Below are 27,774 nucleotides of genomic sequence, written 5' to 3' on the forward strand. Positions count from 1 at the left end.
TCCATTTGTGATTTAGCTGCAGGTCCTTTCTGCAGGAGCAGATCTTGAGCTGGAATGGAAGGAAAGCAAGGACTGACTGGAGTAACTTGCTCTGCTGCAGTGAGTGGGGAGCAAGTTAAGTGGATCCATTTGTGATTTAGCTGCAGGTCCATTCTGCAGGAGCAGATCTTGAGCTGTAATGCAAGGAAAGCAAGGACTGACTGGAGTAACTTGCTCTGCTGCAATGAGTGGGGAGCAAGTTAAGTGGATCCATTTGTGATTTAGCTGCAGGTCCATTCTGCAGGAGCAGATCTTGAGCTGTAATGCAAGGAAAGCAAGGACTGACTGGAGTAACTTGCTCTGCTGCAATGAGTGGGGAGCAAGTTAAGTAGATCCATTTGTGATTTAGCTGCAGGTCCATTCTGCAGGAGCAGGTGTTGAGCTGTAATGCAAGGAAAGCAAGGACTGACTGGAGTAACTTGCTCTGCTGCAATGAGTGGGGAGCAAGTTAAGTAGATCCATGTGTTATTTAGCTGCAGGTCCATTGTGCTGACAGACATACTGCCTTGAAGCTGATTTGGTGGTAGCTGGTGTTTGGCAGTGAAGTCTCTGGTTTGTGGTGCGTGTGGAAGGCATTGGATATTTAACACCAGAGGCAGAGGATCCTGGCAGCAGCCTGACAGTGCTCCCTGCAGATTTGGGGTGTTTATTAGGCCACTGGTGGGCTGCAGCTACCTGTTGCTGGGCTTCTCTGCATCAAGGTCAGTCCCCAAATAGCCCTGTGGTAGCAGTGGCACTGACTGGTCTCTGCTGAAGGGGCATTAACTAAGCCCCACTAGTAGAGGCACTCCTGGAGCAGAGTCTGTGCTACTTGTGTGACCTCCTACTTTTACTTCTAGAATCATTTTGGCTGGAAAGGACCTCTAAGGTCATCAGGTTTAATCTTAGTGTAGCTGGTGATATGCCCCTCTAGCTGTCCTAATTCAGAATGGAGCTTTGTACTCTTTCACAAAGGATCATTTTTGGGTTCAAATTTATGGCCAGAAGCAGCTCCTTCCTTTGAAGGAAGAAAGCCTACAGGAGGTGACTGCAGATTAACTTGCCCCTTGGTGACATTTTCCTACTGCTGTGAAAAACTTGGTTGTCTTTATATCATCACAGTGTACATCACCCAGCAGGCTGGCTGGGGCACTTAGTGCCATGGTCTGGTTGATTGGACAGGGCTGGGTGCTAGGTTGGACTGGATGAGGTTGGAGGTCTCTTCCAACCTGGTTGATTCTAGAATCTCTAGCTTCTTTTGGCTTGAGTCATTGGGAATGTTCTGGATCTCCCATCCTTGAGGGGTCTTTCCATGACTTCTGAGTCCTAGAGCTTTGCAGTTGCAGTCACATAAGCAACATCATGTGCTGGGGGTATAGAATAGAATCAACCAGGTTGGAAGAGACCTCCAACCTCATCCAGTCCAACCTAGCACCCGAACTAGACCATGGCACTAAGTGCCCCAGCCAGGCTTGGCTTCAACACCTCCAGGGACAGCTACTCCACCACCTCCCTGGGCAGCCCATTCCAATGCCAATCACTCTCTCTGCCAACAACTTCCTCCTAACATCCAGCCTGAACCTGCCCTGGCACAATTTGAGACTGTGTCTGTTTCTTCTGTTGCTGCTTGCCTGGGAGAGCTTTTGCTCCTGTTGTTGTTGGTCTGCTGGCTGTTTGCAGCTGGCCACTCTTGCTGGTGGTAAAGAAGTTTTATGCTTGTTGGAAGAGCTGTTGGAAAAGGGAGCCAGAAATGGATATTTGGATTCCTCTGAAAAATACAGCTGTAAACTTCAGTCCAGAGTGGTAAATAATGTTGGTGTTTCCCACCTGTATTTTAGGCATGCCTGGAGTTGCTCTTGGCAAGTGGTAACAGTCAGCAGCCCAATGTCCTTGTCCCTGCTGGGAGCAGGCATAGCGTGGATGTTGTTAGCATGGATGATGTGGTGGGACTAAGCTGCTGAAAGAGCCAGGCAGAAAGAGAAATGCTGGTGTCAAGAGGGTGTGCTTGCTCTCGGGCCATGGTCACTGCATTTACTGAACCAACAGAAATCCCTTGGCTCGAGTACAAGGATCTGCTTCCCCAGGATGCCAGTGGTGTACCCAGCATACCCACCAGGACGCTCAGGCTTCTGCTGCTCAGAAGCTCTGTGGCTTTCCAAGGCACCACAAAAGCCTCTTTGTAGTGCAAAAGCTCCAACCCAAGCACCCTCTGTCAAAAACCAAACTTACTTGCTGGATCACATCTCCAGTGGCAGAAGCATGGAAGAAAGTAGGACAAAGTTGGAAGATATAAGAGCGTGGGGGAGAGGGAAAGAGATGGAGAAAGGAGGGAGGAAAGCAAACAGGTGTGGAAGTTGTCAGATTTGTCTGGGGTGCTGCTCTGCAAACAGATTTGCTTAAAAATAGGAATGCCTTTGCCACCTGATAGTGCTTCTCATGTCTGCTGTGAGGAAAATACTCCTGTTTTGGCATAACTTCTGCTGTGTTCCCTCCAACTGAGTTCCTTCCCTCCCTGCAGCCTGTGGATCTGAAATCCACCCCTCCTGCTTCTTTTCTTGTCCTGGAAACTCCATCTATGAACCTGGAGGTGCAGAGCTGCCTGGGCAAAATTTAGTTTTGAGAGAGAGTCACTTGGGCAGGCTGGGAGGCTGGTGACAAATCCACCCACAAAGTTTTTGTGTGGCATTTTCCTTGCGTGAAGTCATCTGGCAGTGTGACTTGTGGCACTGCATGGGTAGTGGAATGGGTTAGGTTGGAAGGGACCTCAAAGATCAATCCAGTTCCAACCCCCTGCCACAGGCAGGGACACCTCCTACTAGAACAGGTTGCTCAAGGACTCATCCAACCTGGCCTTGAACACCTCCAGGGAGGTTGTGGAGCATAGAAGCACAAAGATCACATTGGGTGCTTCTGTGCTCCACAACCTCCCTGAGCAAACTGTGCCAGTGTCTCACCACCCTCAAACTGTGCCAGTGTCTCACCACCCTCACTGCAAAGAACCCTTTCCTAACATCTAGTCTAAATCTCCCCTCTGCCAGCTCAAACCCATTACCCCTCATTCTGTCATTACCAGACCTTGTCAATAGTCCCTCCCCAGCCCTCCTGTAGCCCCCTTCAGATCCTGGAAGGCCACTCCAAGGTCTCCTTAAAGCCTTCTCTTCTCCAAGCTGCAGAGCCCCAACTCTCTCAGCCTGGCCTCAGAGCAGAGCTCCTGCAGCCCTCTCAGCATCTTGGTGTCCTCCTCTGGACTGGCTCCAGCACTTCCATGTCCTGCTTGTGCTGGGGGCTCCAGAACTGCACCCAGGACTGCAGGTGGGGTCTGAGGAGAGCAGAGCCAAGGGGCAGAATCCCCTCCCTCGCCCTGCTGCCCACACTGCTCTTGCTGCAGCCCAGCACAGGGTTGCTGTTCGGGCTGCACTCACACTGCAGGCTCATGTTGAGCTTTTCATCAGCCCAGACCCCCAGGTCCTGTTCCTCAGGGCTGCTCTCAGCCATTCCCCACCCAGCCTGGATCTGTGCTTGGGATTGCACACACCCAGATGCAGGATCTTACACTTGGCCTTGTTGAATGTCATGAGGTTGGCCTGGGCACTCCTCTGCAGCCTGCCCAGGTGCCTCTGGATGGATCCCTGCCCTCTAGCAAGTCGACTGTGCCACACAGCTTGGTGCCACCTGCAAACCTGCTGAGGGTGCACTGATTCCTCTGTCCATATCACTGACAAAGATGTTACACAGCACTGGTGCCAGCACTGACCCCTGAGGGACACCACTTGGCACTGGAAGGTGTCGCTGCCTGTGGCATGGGGTTGGAACTAGGTGGTGGTCTTTAAGGCCCCTTTCAACCCAAACTGTTCTGTGATTCTGTGCTATCTTTATCCCCTCCCCACTCGTGTGAACCAGCCCTAGCACTCTGGGGGCAGAGCAGCGCTTTGCCCAGCCTGGTGAGTCATAGAATACAGAATCCTTTCAGATGGAAAAGACCTTCAGGATCGACTCTAACCATTAACCCTACTCTTCTAAGCTCACCACTAATCCATCTCCTCAAGCATCACCTTTAGAGGGCTTTTGAACACCTCCGGGGTGGTGACTCGGCCACCTTCCCGAGCAGCCTGTTCCAATGCCTGGCAACCCTCCCCGTGAAAAGAAACTTCCTAACGTCGGTGGGACTGCACCAGGGGAGGCTCAAGCCGACTCCCAGGAGCAGCAGTTTGCTGTTGTCGGGAAGCAGGGGAACGGCTGTGCCGGTGGAGCGCTTTCACCGATTGGGTTCCCCCCCCCCATCACCAAGGACCGCACAGAGCCCCTGCGAGGAGTAGGCTGTGTGCGTGTGCGTGTCTCCTCCACGCATGACCGGAGCTATTGGCTGGGCTAAGTTTTGTTTGCCAAGCACCTCCCGCTATAAGAGGCGAGGCAGCTGCGGGACATCCCCAGCCCAGCCGCGTTGGCTCCGCCAGCCCCGGAGCGCAGCGCATCCAGGTCCATCCCAGCGGTCGGGCTCTGTGCACCGCAGGGCTCGCTCCGTCCCTGCCCTCCTCCAGGCGGCAGCTCTCCGGCAGCCCGTAAGCCTTGCCTCTGTCTCTCCTCCTCCTCCAGCATCTTCCCCCGGAGCAGGGCAGGGAGCAGTTCTGCACCCCATGCCTCGCACAGCTTCGGGGTTTAGGTCTTCTGCCGGCTGAGGCTTTTCTCTGCCTTGTGTCTGCTCTGCTGGGGAAGGGTTTGTGTGGAGCAGGGCTGTGGCTGGGTGCAGAACGCCTGAAACGCTCTCCCGAGCAGGCAGCTTCTTGTGGATAGGCTAAAGTGACCCTCAGAAAGTGCCTCTGGGTTGTGTGGTGGGGTTTTTTTTGGGTGGGATTTATCTAAATCCTTGCTTCTGGTTTCTTTTGTGTTGTCTAATACCTGTGTGCTCTCCTGGAAGTTGTGGGGCTTGAAGGGAGGCTGTAGCCAGGTGGGGTTGGGCTCTGCTGCCAGGCAAGCAGCAACAGAAGAAGGGGACACAGTCTCAAGCTGTGCCAGGGCAGGTCTAGGCTGGATGTGAGGAGGAAGTTGTTGGCAGAGAGAGTGATTGGCATTGGAATGGGCTGCCCAGGGAGGTGGTGGAATGGCTGTGCCTGGAGGTGTTGAGGCCAAGGCTGGCTGGGGCACTTAGTGCCATGGTCTGGTTGGTTGGGCAGGGCTGGGTGCTAGGTTGGACTGGATGAGCTTGGAGGTCTCTTCTAACCTGCTTGATTCTATTCTATTATATTCTAAAGCACAGGTAGCCACTGGGGTACAAACATGGCTGTTCTCTTTGCTTGCCAGCTGAATGGGTGCTCTGCAGTGGGGCTGAGCTGGCCAAGAGCTGGCAGCTGGAGATTGGATGCCTATCAGAAGCTTTTAGTGCTGGGAAGGAAGCAGCTCACTTAGTGGCTGTGTCCTTGGGCTCTCAGGTGATGCTTTGATAGCCAGGACTGATACTCCCTGAATTGCAGGCACAGGCTGGCATTGACAGAACTGGGGAATAGAGAGAGGTGAGCTTTTAACTACCAACTGGGGTTGTTTAGCCCGGAGAAGAGGAGGCTCAGGGCAGAGCTCATTGCTGTCTACAACTGCCTGAAGGGAGGTCGTAGCCAGGTGGGGTTGGGCTCTGCTGCCAGGCAAGCAGCAACAGAAGAAGGGGACACAGTCTCAAGCTGTGCCAGGGCAGGTCTAGGCTGGATGTTGTTAGGAAGTTGTTGGCAGAGAGAGTGATTGGCATTGGAATGGGCTGCCCAGGGAGGTGGTGGAGTGGCTGTGGCTGGAGGTGTTGAAGCCAAGGCTGGCTGGGGCACTTAGTGCCATGGTCTGGTTGGTTGGGCAGGGCTGGGTGCTAGGTTGGGCTGGCTGAGCTTGGAGCTCTCTTCCAACCTGCCTGATTCTGTGATTCTGTGACTTTTAACCTTCCTCTCTCTGCATCACGGAACGCGAGGCAGTTGGGGAGGTCCTGACAAGCCACGCCTGTAGCTGTCCCCGTGTGAACGCAAACACCTTTATCTCCGGGTAAATACGCAGCCGGAGAGGTGCTCTCTGGCACCCTTGCTAGGGAATCACTGACACGAGTGACGCTGTCCACCCCCCGTGTTTGCACCGTGGGTGTTGCTGTGGTTAATCTTGCGCAGAGATAAGGGTGCGAGGCTGGTCCCGTTCTGCTGTGCGAGCAGGAACTGAGCTGTGCTTGTAGAAAGGGATGTGGCTGCTTTTTAAATCACTGGAGCTCAGCAAATGGCAAACAAACAAACATCACCAATCCCCCTACCATTTTTTTTGAGAGGAAGAATATTCTTTATAAACAGGAAAAAGGAAAAGGAGTTTTGTTTTGGTCATCAGTTTCCCACAAGGAAAGTGATTAAATTCTGTAGCTGTGGTACACAAAGCAACCAAATATGGCTTTAAATTTTAAGCTTTCTTCTTCTTCTTTAATGGTAGAAGTACACATGGACTTCTTTTCAGTGAGAACAGTCTCTTTCCCCCCCTGGAGACAGTCAAGGTCAGGCTTGATGTGGCTCTGAGCAACCTGACCTCATTGTAGATGTCCCTGCCTGTGGCAGGGTTGGACTAGATGACCTTTAAAGGCCCCTTCCAACCCAGTGCATTCTGCACTTGTGAGCCCCAAAGCCTGGCATGCCACTTAGATAAATGCATGCTTCCACTTCTGCAGCATGGCTTTAGGAGGACTCTGCCATCCGTTCTGGCTTTAGTTCTTCCATGCCTGGGTGCAGCAAAAAACCCTCTTAACAGTCACTTGGCCACGTGTGGGAGCAAAGACACCAAAGCTATCCTGGGGTCCAGAGTCTTCCAACTCCCTCATATGCCTAGACTGGGGCTGTTTGTTAGATGAGCAACTCAGACCCAGCTCTGGGGATGCCACCCCAGCTAGCTTCAGTGGGAATGAATGGGAGTTGAGAGCTGTGGCTGCTCTCTGGTGAGTGTTTCCCCCTGTTAACCCCACGTCCAAAAGGAGCCTGCAAAACTCCCACAGAGCCTTGGGCTCTAAAACGTGTAAATGGGTGGAGTCATGATGGATCATCAGCTGCTTGGTGCAGGGAAGTGATCCTGCAGTCTCTAGAGGCTTGGTGCAGGGAAGTGATCCTGCAGTCTCTAGAGGCAGTCAGACAAGTCGGGTTAAAATGAGGTTGGTGCTGGTCTGTTCTCACAGATGATAAGGGGTAGAAGAAAGCTGCAACTGGATAGGTTTAGACTGGGTATTAGGAAACATTTTTTCCTAGAAAGAGTGGTCAGGCACTGGAATGTGCTGCCCAGGGAGGTGATGGAGTCCCCAACCCTGGGTGTGTTTGGGTGTGGTGCTTGGGAATACGGTTTAGAGTGCACCTTGTAGAGTAAGGATCTTGGCTGGACTTAATGATCCCGAGGGTGCTTTGCAACCTGAATGTTTCTGTGGTCCTCTGAGGTCTCTACATGCTGGGCAGGTGCTGCTGAGCCCCTCAAACAAGCAGGATGCCAAGAGGGGAAAGCAGCAGGAAAACAGAGCTGTGCCTTAGCTTCCTACCCTCAGACCCAGAGGCTGCAGGTGCTGTGCCTAACCTCTGCCTGTATCCCAAAAATCATCTACCAGAGGTTGGCTCATTTTGCTGCTTGAAGTATTTCCTGCAGGGGCTTTGCTCTGCTCCAAGCTAGGATGTGGAAAGCCACCAAAAAAGCCTTTTTGGTGGGGCAGAGTTCACCCTCCCTGCATGTCCCAGCAGCATGTACTGAAGCAGGATCTGCCCTTTGATACTTTCAGAGTGATTCAGGCATGTGTGGTGCCAGGAATGCTGCCAGAGCAAATCCCCAGTGCTGAAGCAAGAGAACATGATGCTGGATGTTGGGTGATGGATGGCTGTTGATTTTGGGTGGATGCTCTTGTCCTCCTCCAGCTGTTTTATTTCCCTCTGAAGAGATGGCAAATAAGCTTTGTGTCCTGTGGCAGGACAGGGCTAAAATGACATTTAGGGGTTGGAGATAGTTAAAAGCAGGACAAGGATTGCATTCTAGTCACACTGGAATGGGACAGACAGGGTCCTGAGGAAGCACTCTTCCAAAATAGGTCAAACTAAAGAGTGCCTTGGACAAGACTGGAGAGCCAGGACAGGGTTCCTGTTAGGGGCAGAGCTGCAGCCTAGGGTGGAAGGACTGCTGTGTGCCTGCCTGGAAACTTGGAGGCAGGGTTACAGTTTTGGTTGGGATGATGTTGCAGCATTGCATTGTTTCTCTTGACTTTAGATTGGGGGGTTTTGGGTCGTTTTGGTTGGTGCTTTGTTTCTTTTTCCTCTCTTCTTGAGGTGTGAATGATGTAATTTGGAATGCATCTCTCTCTTCCCTCTGCTTGAGGGGTGGCTGTGAGTAGGTGATCAGCAGCTGTTAACTGTCAGGGATTAGGAATTGTGCAATGTGGGTGCGTTTGTGGTCTGTTGGGATCAGATGCAGGGTACCAATTATCACCCAGGCCTCTAATGAAGAACAGAGGGAAAAGTATTCCTGCTGGGACAAGCACTGCAGAGTGGCTTTTCAGCTTCCTTGGTTTTAAAACCTTTCCAACCCTGGTAAAAGGGAGAAACCAGAGGAGAGTGGAAGAGACTAAAATCTGCCTCACAGGATGGGTGCAGGTTTTGAGAGTTGGTCATTTGGACCAGAATGTTCAGTTTATTTATAGGATGATAGAATTGTTTTGACTGGAAAAGACCTCCAAGATCATCAGGGTCCAATCATCAACCCAACACCACCATGGCCACTAAACCATGTCCCCAAGTGCCATGTACACAGGGTTCTTGAATGACTCCAAGAGTGATGACTCCACCACCTCCCTGGGCAGCCTGTGTCAATCCTTGACCACACCTTCAGTAATTCCTCCTTCCTAGTATCCAACCTAAACCTTCTCTGGTGCAATTTCACATCATTTCCTCTTGTTCAACTTCTTGAACTTCAGAGCTGCAGTGTTCCAGACAGCTCTGGTGTCTGCTCTGTTGTCTTTACTGTGGTGTGGATGGAGAGGAAGAACAGGAGTAAGAGCTTTAAAATAAAGACATTAATAAAACAGAAGCTTTCTCTCCTGGAAAATCCTCCCTCTTGTCTTCAAAACTTTGGGGATCTTCATGCTTTGTGATGCTTTGAGTCTAGAGGGAAGTTGCTGGCAGAGAGAGTGATTGGCATTGGAATGGGCTGCCCAGGGAGGTGGTGGAGTGGCTGTGCCTGGAGGTGTTGAAGCCAAGCCTGGCTGGGGCACTTAGTGCCATGGTCTGGTTGACTGGCTGGGGCTGGGTGCTAGGTTAGACTGAGTGGTCTTGGAGGTCTCTTCCAACCTGGTTGATTCAATGATAAGAGGAACTCCAAATCAAATGCTGTCTGGCTGCAGTAGTGTGTGTCTAGTGAGATGATGGGTTCAGGGCACCACCGTTGACAGGTAATGGCAAGTGCCAAACATGCCAAGGAACTCCTTTTGGGAGGCATGGTTGGTACAAAGATCTAGGATCCACTTAGTTTGCTTCAAGCTGCAATTCTGAAGCAGTTGCCATAGTGTGTGAGGGTTCTTTTGCTCAGACTCAGAGCTTCTGGCAGAGCAAGAGTTGCTCTCAGTTGGTTGGTTTGGCCAGAGAGCAATGAAGTCTGCTGAGTTCTCTGAACCCCTATCTTATGAACCAGTGTGCTGGATGTGCCTTTCTTCCTTTGCTGAGAGAAACAGAAGTGCTTCATAGAGTCACAGAACTAACCAGGCTGGAAAAGACTTTTGGCATCAAGTCCAACCTAACACCTTCTGATCAACTAAGCCATGGTGCTAATTTCCAGCCTAATCCTCCTGAGCAGAGCTTTTGTTTCTGGCAAGTCAATCTTCAGTTGACCTCCCCTCTCCCTCCCCAAGTCCTTTGTTAAATGTAAGAGGTCATCTGAGCAACTTCTGAGCTGTATCTTGGCTCGGGTCGAGGTGTGACAGAGAAGCAGACCTCACTCCTCTCTTCCAAGCACTTCTACACCTTGCAGATCAGAGCAGGCCATTCCCCCAGAGTTAGTCCTGGTTCCCTGGCTTCTCAGTGCCCTTTGTGATGATGCATGGGAGGGTGAACGTGAGGAAATTCCTGGCCAAGAGCACAAACAGCACCAAGTCCTAAAACTGTCTTGTGTCCTCATTGTCCTGACGTGTGCAGTGAAGCTGATGAAGGCTGGCATTCATGCTGGCAGTGTCAGACCCTCCAGTGCCTGTGGCTTTGGTTTCTGGCTGGAGAAGTCAGCAAACTCTGTGCTGGAGAAGGCTTCACCACTTCACTGGTGTCTGGGATGGCAGGGGACTGCCACACAGGGTCACCCACAGTGTGTGTCAGTGAAGGCTGTGTCTCAGCCCTCCTTTTCTCAGCTCCAGGTGGCTGGGAGCAGACGTGGAGGCAGCTTTCCCTCTGACCTCCAGCACATCTCCATGGCACTGGCTGTAAATAGTGTCCCCTGAGCCCTTCTACCCCAGGCTGCCTTGGTGCCATAGCGTGGTGAGGCTCTCTGTGCACTTCATTGGACACTGAAACAAACAGCCAAGAAATCTCTTGTAAAGCAGTGAGCAATTTGTTTTTTGGTTACCAGGGAGATTGCCAAGTGCAAATTCCTCCTCAACCTGAAATAGAGATGAGCTCATGCTCTGGTGCTGGAGCAGCCGGATGGGAAGGGAACCAGAGCCAGTAACTCTGTCTGCTCCAATGACATCTGGATGCTGTGGGAGAGGTTTAGCCAGAGAGCTTTGGCCTTGTTAAAGAGATCCTGCAGCAGGGCTGGTTGCTGAGCTTGGGTTCTTACAGTTCTTGGAAGGGTGGTGATGATAAATTCCTGGTGGGACCAGGGGCTGGAGAGCCCTGGGGTTAGGTTAAGGTGCTGTGGAGGTGACCTCCTTCCCCATCCCAGCTGCATTCAGTGTATTCATTAACGACCTGGGGGAGGGGAGAGCAAGTTTGCTGCTGATACCAAACTGGGAGGAGTGGCTGATGCCCTGCCAGGCTCTGCTGCCACCCACCAGGATCTGGCCAGGCTGCAGAGTGAGCAATCCAGTGGAATTCAGCAAGGTGAAGTCCTGTGTCTGGGAGATCACAGGCATGGCTCAGGAGCAGTGTGGGCAGCAGGACAAGGGAGGTTCTTGTGCCCCTGTGCTCAGCACTGCTCAGGCCACACCTTGAGTGCTGTGCCCAGTTCTGGGCTCCTCCATTGCAGAGAGATGTTGAGGTGCTGGAAGGTGTTGAGAGAAGGGCAGCAAGGCTGGGGAGGGGCCTGGAGCAGAGCCCTGTGAGGAGAGGCTGAGGGAGCTGGGGGTGTGCAGCCTGCAGAAGAGGAGGCTCAGGGCAGAGCTCATTGCTGTCTGCAGCTCATTGCTGAAGGGAGGCTGTAGCCAGGTGGGATTGGGCTCTGCTGCCAGGCAAGCAGCAACAGAAGAAGGGGACACAGCCTGAAGCTGTGCTAGAGGAGGTCTAGGCTGGATGTGAGGAGGAAGTTGTTGGCAGAGAGAGTGGCATTGGAATGGGCTGCCCAGGGAGGTGGTGGAGTGGCTGTGCCTGGAGGTGTTGAAGCCAAGCCTGGCTGGGGCACTTAGTGCCATGGTCTGGTTGGTTGGGCAGGGCTGGGTGCTAGGTTGGGCTGGCTGAGCTTGGAGCTCTCTTCCAACCTGCCTGATTCTATGAAATTCCTCCTGTGCAAGGATTATGTGGAAAACTGAGGTGCTTGACTTGTAGGTAAGGGTCAGTTTTAAACAGCTAGTTGGGCAGAGGCTCTCCCCTGCTGCTGTCCCAGGAGTTGGAGTGAGCACTTGGGAGAACCTTATCCTCTTCTGCAGCACGCTTGGGACAGGAGATAGAAAAATCTGGGTTCTGCCCTTAGTGATTTCATCTTGAGTTGTCCTCAGGTTATGGAGATTAAGATTTGTCTTCTGAAGAGCTGATGCTAGAGGCAAGGTTTAGCAGCTTTCTGTGTCCATCCCTGCAGTTTCTCACAGGAATAAGCCCATGGGTGCCACTGAGTGCCAGGAGAACCTCTGCTTAGCCAGCCGCTGGGCACAGCTGGCAGCGATGGCTGCAAGCAGACAGATGGCTTGGTGCTCTCTGCTACAGATACAGGACCTGGGTGGTGGAGGTTGGGGTTAGAAGGGGCTCTTGCAGGGCTGTTGGCTGTGCCATCAGGAAAGACAGGACAAGGAAGCTCAGCTAGAAATGCTGCTGGGCTTGGCCAGGACCAGGTTTAACCTTGCTCAGCACTGGCAGGAAGCAGGCAGAGGTTGCTGCTGGGCTTGCTCTAGCACAGCTGAGAAGAGAAACTGGCTCAGGAGCTGCAACTTTATCACAGGGACATCAGAGTCCTTGCCACTACAGGAAAAGTCCCCAAGGATTTGGAAGCCTCACCCTTTCTCCCCTTGTCCTGCAGCATTCCCAGCAGGACCCAAGTGCTGGTGGGCTCCCATGCAACGCAGCTGCAGAAGCTGCTTGGAAAAGAGAGCAAACCACTGGTTCCATCTGCTTTAGCTTGGTGGGAGTTTTCTCTGGCACTTGTGTGCAATTAGTGCTGCTCTTTGGTGCTGTGGAGCTGACCCTCAAAGAGTTTGGTCTGGAGAGCAGCTTGCCAGCTAGCAGCAGTGGTACTCGGGGGGGGCTGCTTCTCTCTGCAGGTTTCTTACTCCTTGTTCCTCATTTTATTGTCTCCCTGCTGCTTGAAAAAGAGACCAGAATCACAGTTTGGGCACGGCTCCAGCCCCAGAGGGTGGCTTAATGAGATGCAGAAGTGGTTGTGCCAACTCCAGACAGTTTATTTCTGTGTTTAAAATCCAGCACTTGTCCAAGGATCTCATTTTTTTCTCGTGCCAAGGGCTGCAATTAGCAGCCCCTAGACCTTGGCCGCTGCTCCAGGACTGAGCACTGATAGAAATGGAACCTGCAGTGCTGCTGTGAGATCCTTGGTGGCAGCAAACAGAAAAAGGTCTTCTACCTTCTCTGTGAGCCTGCTTGCCCCTCTCTGGTTGTGTCTTCTCCTTGGCTTGTCCTGTAGCCAGGTGGGGGTTGGTATCTTCTGCCAACAACAGAGGGACACAGTCAGTGCACCTACTGGGTGCAGAGTAACAGAACATAATCCACACAGGCTGCTCCTGGCTCACATCATCATAGAGTCATGGCAGGTGAAAGAGACCCCTGCTGTGGCAGAGGGTTTGGACTTGCTCTTCAGAGGTCCCTCCCAACCCCTACCGTTCAACAGAAGTGGGGACACAGCCTCAAGTTATGCCAGGGGAGGTTCAGGCTGGATGTGAGGAGGAAGTTGTTGCCATAGAGAGTGATTGGCATTGGAATGGGCTCCCCAGGGAGGTGGTGGAGTGGCCGTGGCTGGAGGTGTTGAAGCCAAGCCTGGCTGGGGCACTTAGTGCCATGGTCTGGTTGGTTGGGCAGGGCTGGGTGCTAGGTTGGGCTGGCTGAGCCTGGAGCTCTCTTCCAACCTGCTTGATTCTATGTTCTCTAGCATGCTTAGCCAGTGCCCATAGGATGTGGTGCCTGAAAAGCAGCTCTGGGTTTGAAGACCCTCCAAGGTGAAGGCTTTCACTTCTACCCTTGGTGGTGGTGCAGGGTGGCCCAGCCTGGCTGAGCCTTTATTGTGAGTGTTGGGGTCTGAGGACCGTGACCCTTCCTTCCATTTTAAAGTGCAGTTATCCCAAGCTGGAAGTTAAATCAAAGCCTCCCAAAGCAGGGGTTTCTGAGCATAACCTTTGTGACTAATCCAGCCCCCCAGGCCTGACCTGGAGGGGGACTTGGCAGCTTTGTTTTTCCATGCAAAGAATGCCCAGCATCTGTCCTGACAGTTAGTCAGAGCGCCCAAAAATACCCCTCAGCCCTGCAAGCTGATCTCCTCCAGCCCTGCCTGTCAGACATAGGCTTGTGCACTGTGGGGCTTTGGAGAAGGCTATTTTTGAAGTGGCCACATAACCAGGGTCCTCTCAGCCACCCAGCACTGTCTGCCAACTGAAGGGGTACGTGGCCAAACGCTTAGTGGAGGCAGCTGTCCTGTGTGCAGGGTAATGGATGGGTTGTCCTGCTAAACCCACGGTGACTCATACAGCTGTTTTGGGTGGAAAAGACCTTGAAGATCATCAGGGGGCTGGCAGCCCTGCCATGTGAGGAAGGGCTGAGGGAGCTGGGGCTGGGCAGCCTTGAGAAGAGAAGGCTTAGAGGGGACTTCATTGCCATGGACCAGGACATAGAGGGTGGCTAGCAGAAGGATGCAGACTCCCTTTGCACAAGGAGTGCCATGGGACAGACAAAGGGTGATGGGGACAAGTCACTGCTGGGGAGATCCCCATCGAGCTCCAGAAAGAAGTGTTTCCCCCCAGATCAGGACATACAGAGTGGCCAGCAGAAGGATGCAGACTCACTTTGTACGAGGAGTGCCATGGGTCAGACAAGTTCCTGCTGGGGAGATCCCCACTGGGCTCCAGAAGGAAGTGTTTCCCCATGGATCAGGACATACAGAGTGGCCAGCAGAAGGATGCAGACTCCCTTTGCACAAGGAGTGCCATGGAACAGACAAGGGGTGATGGGGACAAGTTGCTGCTGGGGAGTTCCCCATTGGGCTCCAGAAGGAAGAGTTTGCCCATGAGAACAGTCAGACCCTGGAATCATCTCCCAGGGGAAGAAGTGGAGTCCCCTACAGTGGACAGTATTAAGACTCAGCTTGCCAGGGTGCTGGGGCAGCTCATTTCAGCTCTGAAAGGTTGGACCACATGATCCTTGAGGTCCCTTCCAACCTGACATTCTGTGATTCTATGACCATCAAGGCCAATTGTTATCTAACTCTACCAAGCCTACTGCTGGCTCCTGTCAGCTCTAAATCAGAGCTAAGGGCATGGCCCTGGGACTCATGCCAAGTCTAGGCAGTGCTTTAATGGTCTGCTGGATGATGCTAAGTTCAAGCACTGCTTTGATGGTGTGCTGGATGTCAGGGAGCCTTCCCAGCTGGCATGCCAGTGATTGGAAGGGTATGTCCTTCCCATCGAAGCTGTGGCCTCTCTTTACCCTTAGCAAGCCTCTGTGCAGCAGTTTCCTGAGGAGCTTTTTGCTTCCCATTTCTCTGACCTCCTGAGCTGAAATCTTTTATCTTCAGTGTCTCTCATGTGCTGAATTTCATGGAATCATAGAATGGTTTAGGTTGGAAGGGACTTCAAAGATCATCCAGTTCCAACCCCTTGCCATGGGTAGGGACACCTCCCACTAGAGCAGGTCTCTGAAGGTCTCAGGAGGATACCTCTGGAGGAGGTATTGTCAGGGTCAGAGTCCACCCATAAAAGAACCCTTTTCTTCTCCTCCTCTGGAAAGAAAGCTCTTTAAAGGGAAACACTAAGGTCATTTGGTCTTGCAGAGCACCACTTATGGGGAGTTTTGGCTTCTGCAGGGGCAGAGGGAGGAGGTCTGCAGAGCAACCTGCCCAGCAGCTGTCTGGGAACATGACATTTTACTAGAAAACATCCCACCAAAAGTGCTGAGGAGAAGCTTGGGCATAGCCTGCAGAGCCTGCCAGCAAGCCCTCCTGGCTGCCAAGTGCTGCTGAAGGAGTGCAGGAGGGTGGCAGAGCTGCTGGGAAGCCACACGTGGGATGCTGGAGAGCAAGTGTGCTGTAGCTGCTGTCTGGCTAACTGCTGCTGTCTGCCCTGTGGTGGGTAGATTTCCAGGGAAGGTGAATATCTGTTCAATATTTTCATCAGTGACATTGATGAAGGCACAGAGTGGCTGCTCAGCAAGTTTGCTGCTGACACCAAGCTGGGAGGCTTGGCTGAGACAGCTGAGGGCTGTGCTGCCATCCAGAGAGACCTGGGCAGACTGAGCTGGGCACAGAGGCACAGATGAGGTTCAACAAGGACAAGTGCAGAGTCCTGCATCTGGGGAGGGATAATAAACTGCACCAGTACAGGCTGGGAGGTGACTGCTGGAGAGCAGCCCTGTGGAGAGGAACCTGGGGGTGCTGGTGGCTAACAAGTTCCCCATGGCACAGCAATGTGCCCTGCTGGCCAAGAAGGCCAATGGCATCCTGGGGTAGATTAGGAAGAGTGTGTCCAGCAGATCAAGGGAGGTTCTCCTCCCCCTCTGCTCTGGTGAGACCTCACCTAGAACATCGTGTTCAGTTCTGGGCTCCCCAGTTGAAGAGGGACAGGGATCTGCTGGAGAGAGTCCAGTGGAGGGCTGGGAGGATGATGAGGGGACTGGAGAGCATGGCTGATGAGGAGAGGCTGAGGGACCTGGAGCTGCTTAGTCTGGAGAAGAGAAGACTGAGAGGGGATTTGATAAATGTTTATAAACATCTGAGGGCTGCCAGGAGTGGGGGACAGGCTCTGCTCACTGCTCCCTGGGATAGGACAAGGAGCAATGGATGGAAGCTGCAGCACAGGAGGTTCCAGCTCAACACAAGGGGGAACTTCTTTCCTGTAAGGGTCCCAGAGCCCTGGCACAGGCTGCCCAGAGAGGCTGTGGAGTCTCCTTCTCTGGAGCCTTTCAAGGCCTGTCTGGATGTGTTCCTGTGTGATCTGTGCTAGATTGTGTGGTCTCTTCCAACCTGGTTGATTCTATGGTCTTAAAGGTCTTTTCCAACCAAAATGATTCTATGACTGAACCAGCCTGGAGGGACAGGTGAATCTTTCTCCCAGGAGCAGCAAAACGAGTCGAGGAGTCTCCTTAGGGTTGGCTGCTCTCCAGCCCCATTCAGACCTGTCGTCTTCAACTTGCAGTTCAAGCCTTTCACACTGCTCCATGCACACTCACTCTGCCCTCTGGAGATTAAGTTGAGGCAGGAGGACATGGGAGACAGAGCTGGAAAGAAAGAGATGTGGCCCAGGTTGCACCTAGTTCATTGAAGACCAATTTGGCTAAGAGATATGGGGGGAAAATGATTCTTTTGGGACTCAAGGGTCAAGACTTAGGATCTGGAGAGCAAGTCTTATGTAGAGTGGCTGAGGAAGCTGGGATTGTGTAGTCTGGAGAAGAGGAGGCTGAGAGGAGATCTCATTGCTGTCTACAGCTCCCTGAAAGGAGGTTGGAGTGAAGTGGGGGTTGGTCTCTTCTCCCTATTAACAATTGGCAGGGCAAGAGGGAATGGCCTTGAATTGCACTGGGAAAGGTTTAGGTTGGACATTAGGAAGAAGCCTTTCACTGCATGAGTGGTCAGGTCACTGGAACAGGGTGCCCAGAGGAGGTGGTGGAGTCACCATCCCTGGAGGCATTCGTAAAGGCGACCGTGGCACTTGGGGACATGGTTTAGTGGGCATGGTGGTGCCAGGTTGGTGGTTGGACTTGATCATCTTAGAGGTCCTTTCCAGCTGAAACAATTCTATGATTCAATGACTGTATCTTTTTGAGCTTCTGCTGAAGGTGTAAACCCAACTGTAGGGACCACAGCAGGCACTCTGCATCCCTGAAGCTTGAAGGTAGGATCTTGGCATCTTCTCGGTGGTACTGTGAAGAGCACAAGGAGGAGGAAGCAGGGCCAGGAGGAGAAAGTGGGCTTCCTTGTGCAGTTGATTCAAAGCCAACCCTGTGCTGCTCCAGCAGCCTTTTCTCACCCTGGGTCCTCTCTGGAGCCTGAATGCCCTTAGAGCTGCTGGGTCTATATGGTGCTTGTGCTCCATTGTGCCGTGGCTTCTGCCCTCCAACTCTGACCTAGTCAGGAGCGTGTCCAGCAGCTGGATAAAACTTTAGGCCTACAAAGCAGCTCTTGATTTATGCACAGCCTTGGTGTCACTTAGTTTCCAGCAGCAGCCAGAGGTCTGCCATGTTGGCAACAGGTGACAGGGCAGAAGTGCCAGCCAGGAGCGTGCGTGGAGGGAGCTGCAGAGCAGATGGCAGCAGGGAAATGTGAATTTGGAGCTGCCACGGGAACAGTCCTGGAAACAGTCCAGCCTGTAGATGGAGGCAGATGGGAACAACTCTTGGTTTGCAATTTCTTGGATGCCTTTATTCCAGCCCTCTTATCTCCTGACCATTCTTTCCTGTTACTGCACACCCCCCCCCCTTTTTTTTTCCCCTCTCTTCTTTTCCTGCCACCTTTTCCCCCTTTTGTTTTTACTCTCACTCTGAGTTCATGAAGGGTTACCCAGCCTGCTCCCTTAGAAAGTTATTTCTAGCTCTTCTAACCCTACCTACACAGATGATCCTAAAAGCTTTTCTTGGCACTGAAAGGCTCAGCACACAGATCTGACCCAGCTGGATTTGAGCACGGGGGAGTTAGGAAAACACCCTGTGTGCCTTGCCATGCCCTGCCCATTTCCTTCTCCACCATTCCCACCTGAGGGCACAGGGCTCATCTGCTGCCTGATGTGTTCATCCCTCTGTCACAGTGATGCTTTTGCTCTGGATGTGGGTGCATCCTGCACCAACATTTCTCTCTCTCTCCTGCCTGTCTTGTCCTTGCATGCAGATCGGGGGAACTGAGCCAAGTTTGAGTCTCCTGAAGTGTTTTTGTGACGCTCCAAAGAGAAGCTGCCCAGTTTTGAGCTGAACTGGCTGCTTGAAAGGCCCTCCCCATGGGGACAGGCTGAGGGAGGTGGTTCTTTTCAGCTTGGAGAAGTGAAGGCTCCAAGGGGACTTTAGAGCAACCTTCCAGTACTTGAAGGGGTACTGGAGAACTGGGGAGGGACTTTTGACAAGGGACAGTGCTGGTGAGCTGAAAGAGAGGAAACTGGAGACTAGGAACAAATTCTTTCCAGTGAGGATGATGAGACACTGGAAGAGGTTGCCCAGGGAGGTTGTGGAAGTCCCCTCCCTGGAGTTGTTCAAGGCCTTGAGCAACCTGGGCCAGTGGGAAGTGTCCCTGCCCATGGTAGGGGCTTGGCACTGAATGATCCTTGAGGTCCTTTCCAACCCAGAGCACTTTATGGACGTATGACCAGGTGGGAGCTCCCCATCTGGGTTCAAGTGTGATAGTGGGTGACATTCAGGGGCCATCTCCTGGCAGCTCTCTTCAGACAGTCTGCAGACCCTTCCCTGCAGTGCTGGAGCGGGAAGGCATGGGATGCTGAGTGCTTGGAGAGCTGGACCAGCCTCGGCTGTCAGCCTCAGATCCCAAACCTGCCCAGTGTTTCTGTGGCACTGGGGCTGCTGTCTCCTCCATTCCACTGATGGACCAGCCACAAGTGCTTTTTCTTGGAGACAGCTATATCTATGTCCTCACTCCCCTCAAGTCTTAATCCTGGTGGCCTCATTGCTGTCTACAGCTACCTGAGCAGCAACAGAAGAAGGGGACAGAGTCTCAAGCTGTGCCAGGGCAGGTCTAGGCTGGATATGAGGAGGAAGTTCCTGCCAGAGAGAGTGATTGGCATTGGAATGGGCTGCCCAGGGAGGTGGTGGAGTGGCCATGCCTGGAGGTGTTGAAGCCAAGCCTGGCTGGGGCACTTAGTGCCATGGTCTGGTTGACTGGATAGGGCTGGGTGCTAGGTTGGGCTGGCTGAGCTTGGAGGTCTCTTCCAACCTGCTTGATTCTATGATTCCTTCCTGCAAACTCTGTCTTTAAAAAGGCTCTTTAATTATGGATTGTTGCCCTCCCCCTTTTTTACTGCCCTAGAAGAGCCAAGGGCAGTTTAACTGAGGTCTGCAAAAGGGTGTGCAGGAGGAGTGCTCTCTGCTGTGGGAGAACACATATTGCATTAATTAAGATTAAAAAGGAGGGGGGGAAATCTGCTCTCCTGTTCCTTGAGAAGAAAGAAGTGCAAATAGTGAGGCAGGAGCAAAGCTGACCCTGAGATGCTAACCCCCATGCTGCCTGGTGGGACCATGCAGGGTGTGTGCTATGAGAGCAGCAGGTCCCAGATGGAGCAAGGAGGTGATGTGAACCACCCTGCCTTGCAGGGAAGGTAGGGAGAGCAATGTGGGGCTTCTGTTTGATGAGGAAGGACCAGTGAAGGGCTGGTGTGGTGCTTTTTGCCCTGTGCAGGCTGGCTGACTGTGCACTGCTGAGCAATGGGCATGGAAGCAGAAGGTGCAGAGTTACCCTACGGGGCGGACAGGTGCTCCTCTCCAGCTGGGATTTACTGCTGCCTGCTTCTTTCTTTGATGATGGTGACTAACAGTTCATCAATGCCAGGGTTCTTCCAGCTCTATTTAGGACCTTCTGCCCAGTGAGTGACAGCAGGATGTGTGAGCAAGCTGAGACTTTTCCTGGCAGGATTGTTGGGGCAAAAAACAACCCCTCTGGAAAGCACAATGTGAATCATTTGTCTATCTGAGTGGATGATACTATAGCCCAGTCATGCCACGGTGCTGTCAGACCTGTGTGATGGGGTCAGCATGTTCAGAGCAGCTCTCTGGAGTGTCCTGCAAACCTACAGGACAGGTTTAATGCTAAAAACCCATGAAAGCTCAAGCTGCTGTGCCCTCGCTGAGATGTGCCCCTGTGGGTACATGGTGCTCGGGTGGCAGAGAAGGGCTCAGACAGGGCTGGCACATCTCCTTTCTGGGGCATCCTCTCTTTTATAGGATCAGCCAGGTTGGAAGAGACCTCCAAGCTCATCCAGTCCAACCTAGCACCCAGCCCTATCCAATCAACCAGACCATGGCACTGAGTGCTTCATCCAGGCTTAGCTTGAACACCTCCAGGGACCATGACTCCACCACCTCCCTGGGCAGCCCAGGTCAGCTTTGCTCTCTGATGTGTTTCACAGGGCACTCGTGCAAGACCTTGCAATGACAATGTGTTTACTCACCTGGCCTTGTGTGGGTGAAGAGGCACTTGGGGAGGAGATGAGAATTGTCTCAAGGTCATACAGCTGAAACCAGGCAAGAAACTAAGAGCAGCTCTGTCCTCTCAGCAAGAGCTGTTCCTCAGCCTGTTCCCCTACTGCCCTCACAAGGGGGGGGGGGGTTCACCAAATCAAGCAAAATGGCCTTTTTTTATTACAGGCTGTGCTGGTAGGGTCACTGGAGGCTTTGCAGAGAGGGCTGTGCCATGAATCATAGGGTCAGAGAGTTGCTTTGGTTGGATTAGACCTTTAAGCTCAGCGAGTCCAAGCTTCAGCCTCAGACTGCCATGGCCATTAAACCATGTTCCCTTTCTTGGACACCTCCAGGGATGGGGACTCCACCACCACCCTGGGCAGCCTGTTGTAATGCCTGACCACTCTTACAGGAAAGACACCTTTGCTTACATCCAAACTAAACCTCCCCTGGCACAATTTCAGGCCATTTCCTCTTGTTCTATCATCTGACACTAAGGAGGAGAGCCCAATGCACACCTGGCTCCAGCCTCCTTTCAGGGAGTTGTAGAGGGCAATGAGGTCTCTGCTCAGCCTTCTCCAGACCTCACTTCTCTCAGCCACTCTTCATAAGACCTATTCCCCAGACCCTTCACCAACTTTGTTGCCCATCTCTGGACGTAAATGCTACTCTGAAGATCTTCCTGGGTATCAGCAAGGCAGGGTCTTCCTCATGGCTTTTTTTGGCCAACCTTTCTCCTTCCCACCTCTTCCTGCCCATAGAGTCAGTCAGGGTTGGCAGGGACCACAAGGATCAACTAGCTCCAACCCCCCTGCAATGGCCAGGAACACCCTACCCTAGAGCAGGCTGCCCACAGCCTCATCCAGCCTGGCCTTAGACACCTCCATGCCTGTTGTGGTGCTGTGGCCACAGAGGCGTTGAGGCACATGAGATGTTTTGGTGGCCAAGTGTCCATAGATGCCTCTGCAGTGCTATCAAACTGCTGCTGAGCTGCAGCTGCCTCTGGGGTGGGACGTGGCAGCTGCTGACATTGCACAGTGATGCTCTTCCTCTTTGTAACCACAAGGAGCAAAGGTTACTGCCGTGTTCTGGGGGGAAGTTGGAGGGGACTGCTGGGTGGAAGGGTGCCAGAGCTTTGTGTGAGCAGCTAGAAAGGAAATGAGCATGGTTGCTGGTGGAAACTCAGCACGCACTGCCAAAAAAAATGAACTCATGTCTGTAAATATTGCACTGTGCCCAGCAAGATTAGCACAGGAAAATACAGACCAGTTGTTAGGCTTCCTGTTACCAGCTGGATTATGCAAACAGTTTGCTTGAGTTTATTGAGGAGCTGGGACAGAACAACATTGGGTCTTTCCCAGCCAAAGTGTTCCAGTGTGCTGCTATTCCCAGCCCCCACCTGCTGCAGGAGTGGAGCCGAGCTGCACTCATTTGGGACACCCTGCTGCCAGCTATGGCCTTTTCCAGGCCCTGTCAGACACCTCCAGATGTTGGGATGCCAGTGAGATGCTGACCTCATGTGCATGCTGCCTAGGGGGGCCTAAGATGAGTGCATAAGTCCAGGGAGGTTCTCCTCCCCTTCTGCTCTGTGCTGGTGTCCTGTGTCTGCTTCTGGGCTCCACAGTTTGGGAAGGACAGGCAGCTACTGGAGAGAGCCCAATGAAGGGCACAATGATGCTGAGGGGACTGGAGCATCTCTGTGATGAGGAGAGGCTGAGACACCTCAGGCATTACAACATTTGAGAGAGTGGCATTGGAATGGGCTGCCCAGGGAGGTGGTGGAGTGGCTGTGCCTGGAGGTGTTGCAGCCAAGCCTGGCTGGGGCACTTAGTGCCATGGTCTGGTTGGTTGGGCAGGGCTGGGTGCTAGGTTGGACTGGATGAGCTTGGAGCTCTCTTCCAACCTGCTTGACTCTATGATCCTGTGATCATCATGTGAAAGGTGACCCTGCTCTAGCAGGGCAGCTGGACTAGATGAGCTCCAGAGGTCGCTTCCAGTCCCCACCCTTCTGTGATCCTCTGAAGGCTCAGGGAACCATCAAGCCCACTGCTGGGAGTGGAGGCTGTGCTTGCCCTGCTCTGTGTGTGTGTAGGTCAAGGAGCTCTTGGGACCTCTGCAAGAGGGAAGAGGTTCCCAGTTCCTGTCTATAGCAGGACCAGTTGGGCTGAAGATGTTGGTTACTGTTTGGAGGCCAGACAGCACTGCTGATGGGCCCTGTGGAAGGAATGATAAACATTGGCTCTTCCCAGTGGCTGTCAGGGAAGTGAAGTGCCTTTCCCAGGGCCTGTGTGGAGGCAGGATTAGCAGCTGGGTGTCCCTGGCCCTCGGCCCTGGGCGTGTGCAGACACCAACTGCATAACCCAGAGCGAGGACGTGGCCATGGAGCTGCTGCAGCCTGCCCACCCCTATGGGGACAAGCCCTGGACCAGAGCTGCCTCTGCTCCCTCTTGTCACTTGGGTAGAAACAGCTTGGTTGGAGCTGTGGAGCTGGGGTCACAGGAGCACAGGGTATTAGGGGTTGGAAGGGACCTCTGGAGATCGAGTCCAACCTCCCTGCCAGAGCAGGACCATGATCTCCTGTGGGTCACACAGGAACACATCCAGACAGGTCTTGAAAGTCTCCAGAGAAGGAGACTCCACAGTTGCTCGGTGGCTGCCTGAGTCACACACTGGGGACCAAGCCAGCTGTGCTGGTGGGTGCTGGAGAGGCTCTGTAAGCACGAAACCTGACTGCCACAGGGCAGCTGGTCAGGGGCTTGCTCGCTTGGAACAGTTGATGCCTTGAGCTTCCTTAGGGGAAAAGTTGGATTCTCCCTTTCTGGAGACTTTCCAAATCCATCTGGATGTGTTTCTATGCAACCTGCTCTGGTGGAGCCTTCATTAGCATGGGAGCTGGACTAGATGAACTCCAGAGGTTCCTCCCAGCCCCTGCTGTGCTGGAGCCCTGGACCAGGCATTGTAGTTTTACCAGCAGTAAAACTTCAGCGTGACACTTGTGTCAAAGACAAGTCTGACCTCCTCCATGAAGCTCTCTTCTCTTCTCTGGGCTGCCAGCTAGGTTCTCAGGGGTACAACCCATGCCCTTCCTGGGCCCTGCAGCCAGGGCACAGCCCCTTGCCCGCTCCTGGGAGCGCAACCTGCTCCAGCCCCCACGGGGCTGTGATCCTCCTCTTCCCCTCAGCACCACCAGAGCAGGATGAGTGTTGGGTCTGTAACTTATCTCAGGACTGGGATGAGACACAACTTCTCTGCAAAGCCAAGGCCAGATAGCAGTAGCACGGGGTCAGGTTCCTAGGGCAGGCTTTGCCTCTGCAGCTAATTTGGGTGCTGAGTAGCCGGGCAGGTATTTGCATGCTGCCTGCAGAGCCTTAGAGCTCTCTGGATCCTATTCTTCTCCCTTGGATCACCTAAAATGGTAAGAATTTGCAAGGGGGATTAGGGTTGTGATCTCTGGGGAGGGGAGTGGACATCTGGTAGGAGCCCTGTCCATATTAATAGCCTCCCTCTAAATGTATGGTATCGAAGGAGGCAGCCCCTGGTCGGCCAGGCGCTGTCCGCTCTGTCACCTGAGGGGCTGCTGGGGACCTTGGGCTGCTCACCATGGCCTTCCACAGGCACACAGGTAAAGGGGGACAGGCTGGGACAGGCCACATCCCTGCAACACCTGCTCAATGGGGAGGAAAGCTTTGCTGGCCAGCACCACAGCTCCTGAGCGCAGCCTTGCAGCCTCGGCCGCCTGCGAGCTGCTGCTGCTGCTGGCCAAGGGCTCCGCAGCGGCGCGGGGCACCGGCGCTGGCACCACGGTGCTGGTGGCATCGCCCGCTCGGTCAGATGCGCTGGGTGGGAGCTGCTTTGCTGTCTGCTGCCGTGGGAAGGCTGGGGCTCAGCTCTTGTTGGAGGAAGATGAGGAGGGAAGGGGGTTTGGTGCTGCTCCTTGCGGCCAGCTTGCTGTGGCAGCCGCTGCAGTGCCCGTGGGGGAGTGTGCGGGGTGTGAACCCACGCACTGCTCTGCTCTGCTCTGCTCTGCTCTGCTCTGGTGGGAGTTCTCTGCTGGTGGCTCCTCCTCTGCATTGGCCTTGCAGAGCAAACGGGCTGAGCCTCCCCAGTGGCAGGGAAATGTTCTCTCTGCCTTCCCACTCGCACTGCCAGGCTTCGTGAGAGGATGCTTTGTGTGGCATGAAGAAGTGTGGTGTCTTCTCAGCCCTAAGCTCCAGCTGAGTCCCTCCAGTTACAATCAAAAGCTCTTCGGGGTTTGCAAAAGCTTAGCTGATGGCTAGAAGCTGCCAATGTTTGTGTGTCCCACAGCCAGGCATCACAACAGCAGTGCCACTGCACCTCTCGATGAGACAGTCCAAAGAGTCAGGCATGCCTGGAGAGAAGGGATCAACTTTGGGGTACAGCTTCCAAAGGCAGCTGCCACGCAGCAGGAGCCAGTGGACAGCAGAGACTTGGCTGTTTAATAGCTGGGGGGGGAAGTCACACCATGCTGCTCAGCCTCCAAAGACCAGCACAAGGCTTCTGGCATGGCATCTCACTGCCTGGGACCTGCTCATGTGGCAGACAGCAGGGAAGGAGGACTCCACTTCACAAGGAGATGCCTGGAGAACACGAGGGGTTTAGGGGAGAGTTGCCTTTCTTTGGCTGAGAGTTTGGGGGTGTTCAGCCTGGAGGAGAGAAGGCTCCAGGGAGACCTTAGAGCATCCTTCCAGTATTTGAAGTGAGCTACAGGAGAGCTGGGGAGGGACTTTTGACAAGGGCTTGTGGTGACAGGATGAGGGGCAATGATTTGAGGTGGAAGAATCTAGACTTAGAATGGAGACTAGGAATGAAATTCTTAAGAGTGAGGGTGGGGAGACACTGGAAGAGGTTGTCCAGAGAGCATGTGGATGCTCCCTCCCTGGAGGTGTTGAAAGTGAGGCTGGATGAGAGCTTGAGCAACTTGAGCTAGTGGGAGGTGTCCCTGCCTGTGGCAGAGGGGGCTGGAACTGGATGATCTTTACAGTCCCCTCCAACCCAAACCATTCTGTGATTCTAAGTTACTCCTGGGGGTGTTCTGATCAGACACAAGAGGAGGAGAAACTTTCACAAATAAGAACAACTGCAGCAACCTTCCCTGGGGTGGATTCTCCAAGAGTGGACACTTGGAAGCTGGAAAAGGTCATCTTGTCTAGGCTGTGCTTTTTTTTTTTCTCCTGAGAGGTTGATCCTTGAGGTCCCTTCCCACCAGGTGACAATGATTTCTTCATCCCACCAACCTCCCCAGTGCTGCAGCATCCTTTTGTTGCTGTCTCAGCTCTCTGGTGCCTTCCTCCTCTTCCTCAGGGACATGTACTCTGGGGCAAGGACCCATGGATTTGATGTTGTCCTGTAACAGGCCAAAGTGTTTCCTGAGCAGATGCTGCAGTTGGAATGCTGCCAACAGCAGGTTATAGCACAGTGTCCACTCTCACACCCCACGGGGTGTCCAGCTCTGCAGGACAGCTGCAGTGGGGTACTGCAGTGCCTGCCCTGGATGGTGAATCCACAGCACAGGATAGTCTGATGTTTTGCTTCTAGGGGCACCTGCACATGAGAAGGGCATCCAGCTGCTGAGGTGGGGGCAGACGTGTGCATAGCTGGGAACATGAGGAGCAGCTGAGGGAACTGATGTTGTTTCATCTGGAGGAGGCTGAGGAGAGAATCATAGAATCAAGCAGGTTGGGAGAGAGCTCCAAGCTCAGCCAGTCCAACCTAGCACCCAGCCCTGGCCAACCAACCAGACCATGGCACTAAGTGCCCCAGCCAGGCTTGGCTTCAACACCTCCAGGCACAGAGACTCCACCACCTCCCTGGGCAGCCCATTCCAATGCCAATCACTCTCTCTGACAACAACTTCCTCCTAACATCCAGCCTAGACCTCCCCTGGCACAACTTGAGACTCTGTCCCCTTCTGTTGCTGCTTGCCTGGCAGCAGAGCCCAACCCCACCTGGCTACAGCCTCCCTGCAGGCAGCTGCAGACAGCAATGAGCTCTGCCCTGAGCCTCCTCTGCTGCAGGCTGCACACCCCCAGCTCCCTCAGCCTCTCCTCACAGGGCTGTGCTCCAGGCCCCTCCCCAGCCTTGCTGCCCTTCTCCAAACACCTTCCAGCACCTCAACATCTCTCTGCAATGGAGGAGCCCAGAACTGGACACAGCACTCCAGGGGTGGCCTGAGCAGTGCTGAGCACAGGGGCACAAGAACCTCCCTTGTCCTGCTGCCCACACTGCTCCTCAGCCAGCCCAGGATGCCATTGGCTCTGCTGCCCACCTGGGCACACTGCTGGCTCGTCTTCAGCTCCTCTCTCCCAGCACCCCCAGCTCCCTCTCTGCCTGGCTGCTCTCAGCCACTCTCTTCCCTGTCTGTAGTGCTTTGCTCTGTTTCATTCTAGCATAGGTTGTGACATGGGCAGGGTTGGGTTCCAGGTTGGACTCACTGATCTCAAAGGTCTTTTCCAGCCTGGTGAACTCTGATTCTGTGAGGTAGGACAGCACAGAGAGCATCTTTTAGCTGTTCAAAACAAGCTTCCCTTCAGGTAGTTGTAGAAAGCAGTGAGGTCACCCCTGAGCCTCCTCTTTTCCAGGCTAAACAACTCCAGCTCATTGCTCTCTACAACTGCCTGAAAAGAGGTTGGAGTGAGGTGGGGATTGGTCCTTTCTCCCAAGGAACAAGTGACAGCACTGGGGACAACGACCTGAAGTTGCACCTGGGAAGGTTTAGGTTGACTATGAGAAGAAACTTCTTCACTGATAGGGTTTTCAAAGGCTGGACCAGGCTGCTGAGGGAGGTAGCTGAATCCTCCCATCCCTGGAGCTGTTAAGAACATGTGTGGTCATGGCACTTTAGGACATGGCTTAGCAGTCATGGTGGTGTTAGGTCAACAGCTGGACTTGATGTTCTTGGAGGTCTTTACAACCTCAATGATTCTGCTCTGTCACTGAAGGATCTCAGGGGTGGATGCTTGAGGCAGGCTCAGAGTGAGATGCTGAACAGGACTTTCCCCACTTCTGTTGGCTGGCTTAGTTTTGAAAGGTTTGGATT

At 53.4% G+C, this 27,774-nt stretch overlaps 1 protein-coding gene across 4 annotated transcripts in view; it reads left to right on the forward strand.

Moving 5' to 3' along the window:
- Positions 1 to 27,774, forward strand: part of FHL1 (four and a half LIM domains 1) — a 55,932-nt gene that overhangs the window by 12,548 nt on the left and 15,610 nt on the right. For 2 of the 4 annotated variants that reach the window (XM_064159134.1, XM_064159136.1), the window contains exon 1: positions 4,482 to 4,577. The exons of the other annotated variants lie outside the window; for them this stretch is intronic. The gene's annotated coding sequence lies outside the window, so the exon portion shown is untranslated. Of the gene's footprint in view, positions 1 to 4,481; positions 4,578 to 27,774 lie in introns of those variants that run through there. 4 annotated transcript variants of the gene reach the window in all.

The sequence above is a fragment of the Pogoniulus pusillus genome, chromosome 19 (assembly GCF_015220805.1).
Source record: "Pogoniulus pusillus isolate bPogPus1 chromosome 19, bPogPus1.pri, whole genome shotgun sequence".
Lineage (NCBI taxonomy): Eukaryota > Metazoa > Chordata > Aves > Piciformes > Lybiidae > Pogoniulus > Pogoniulus pusillus.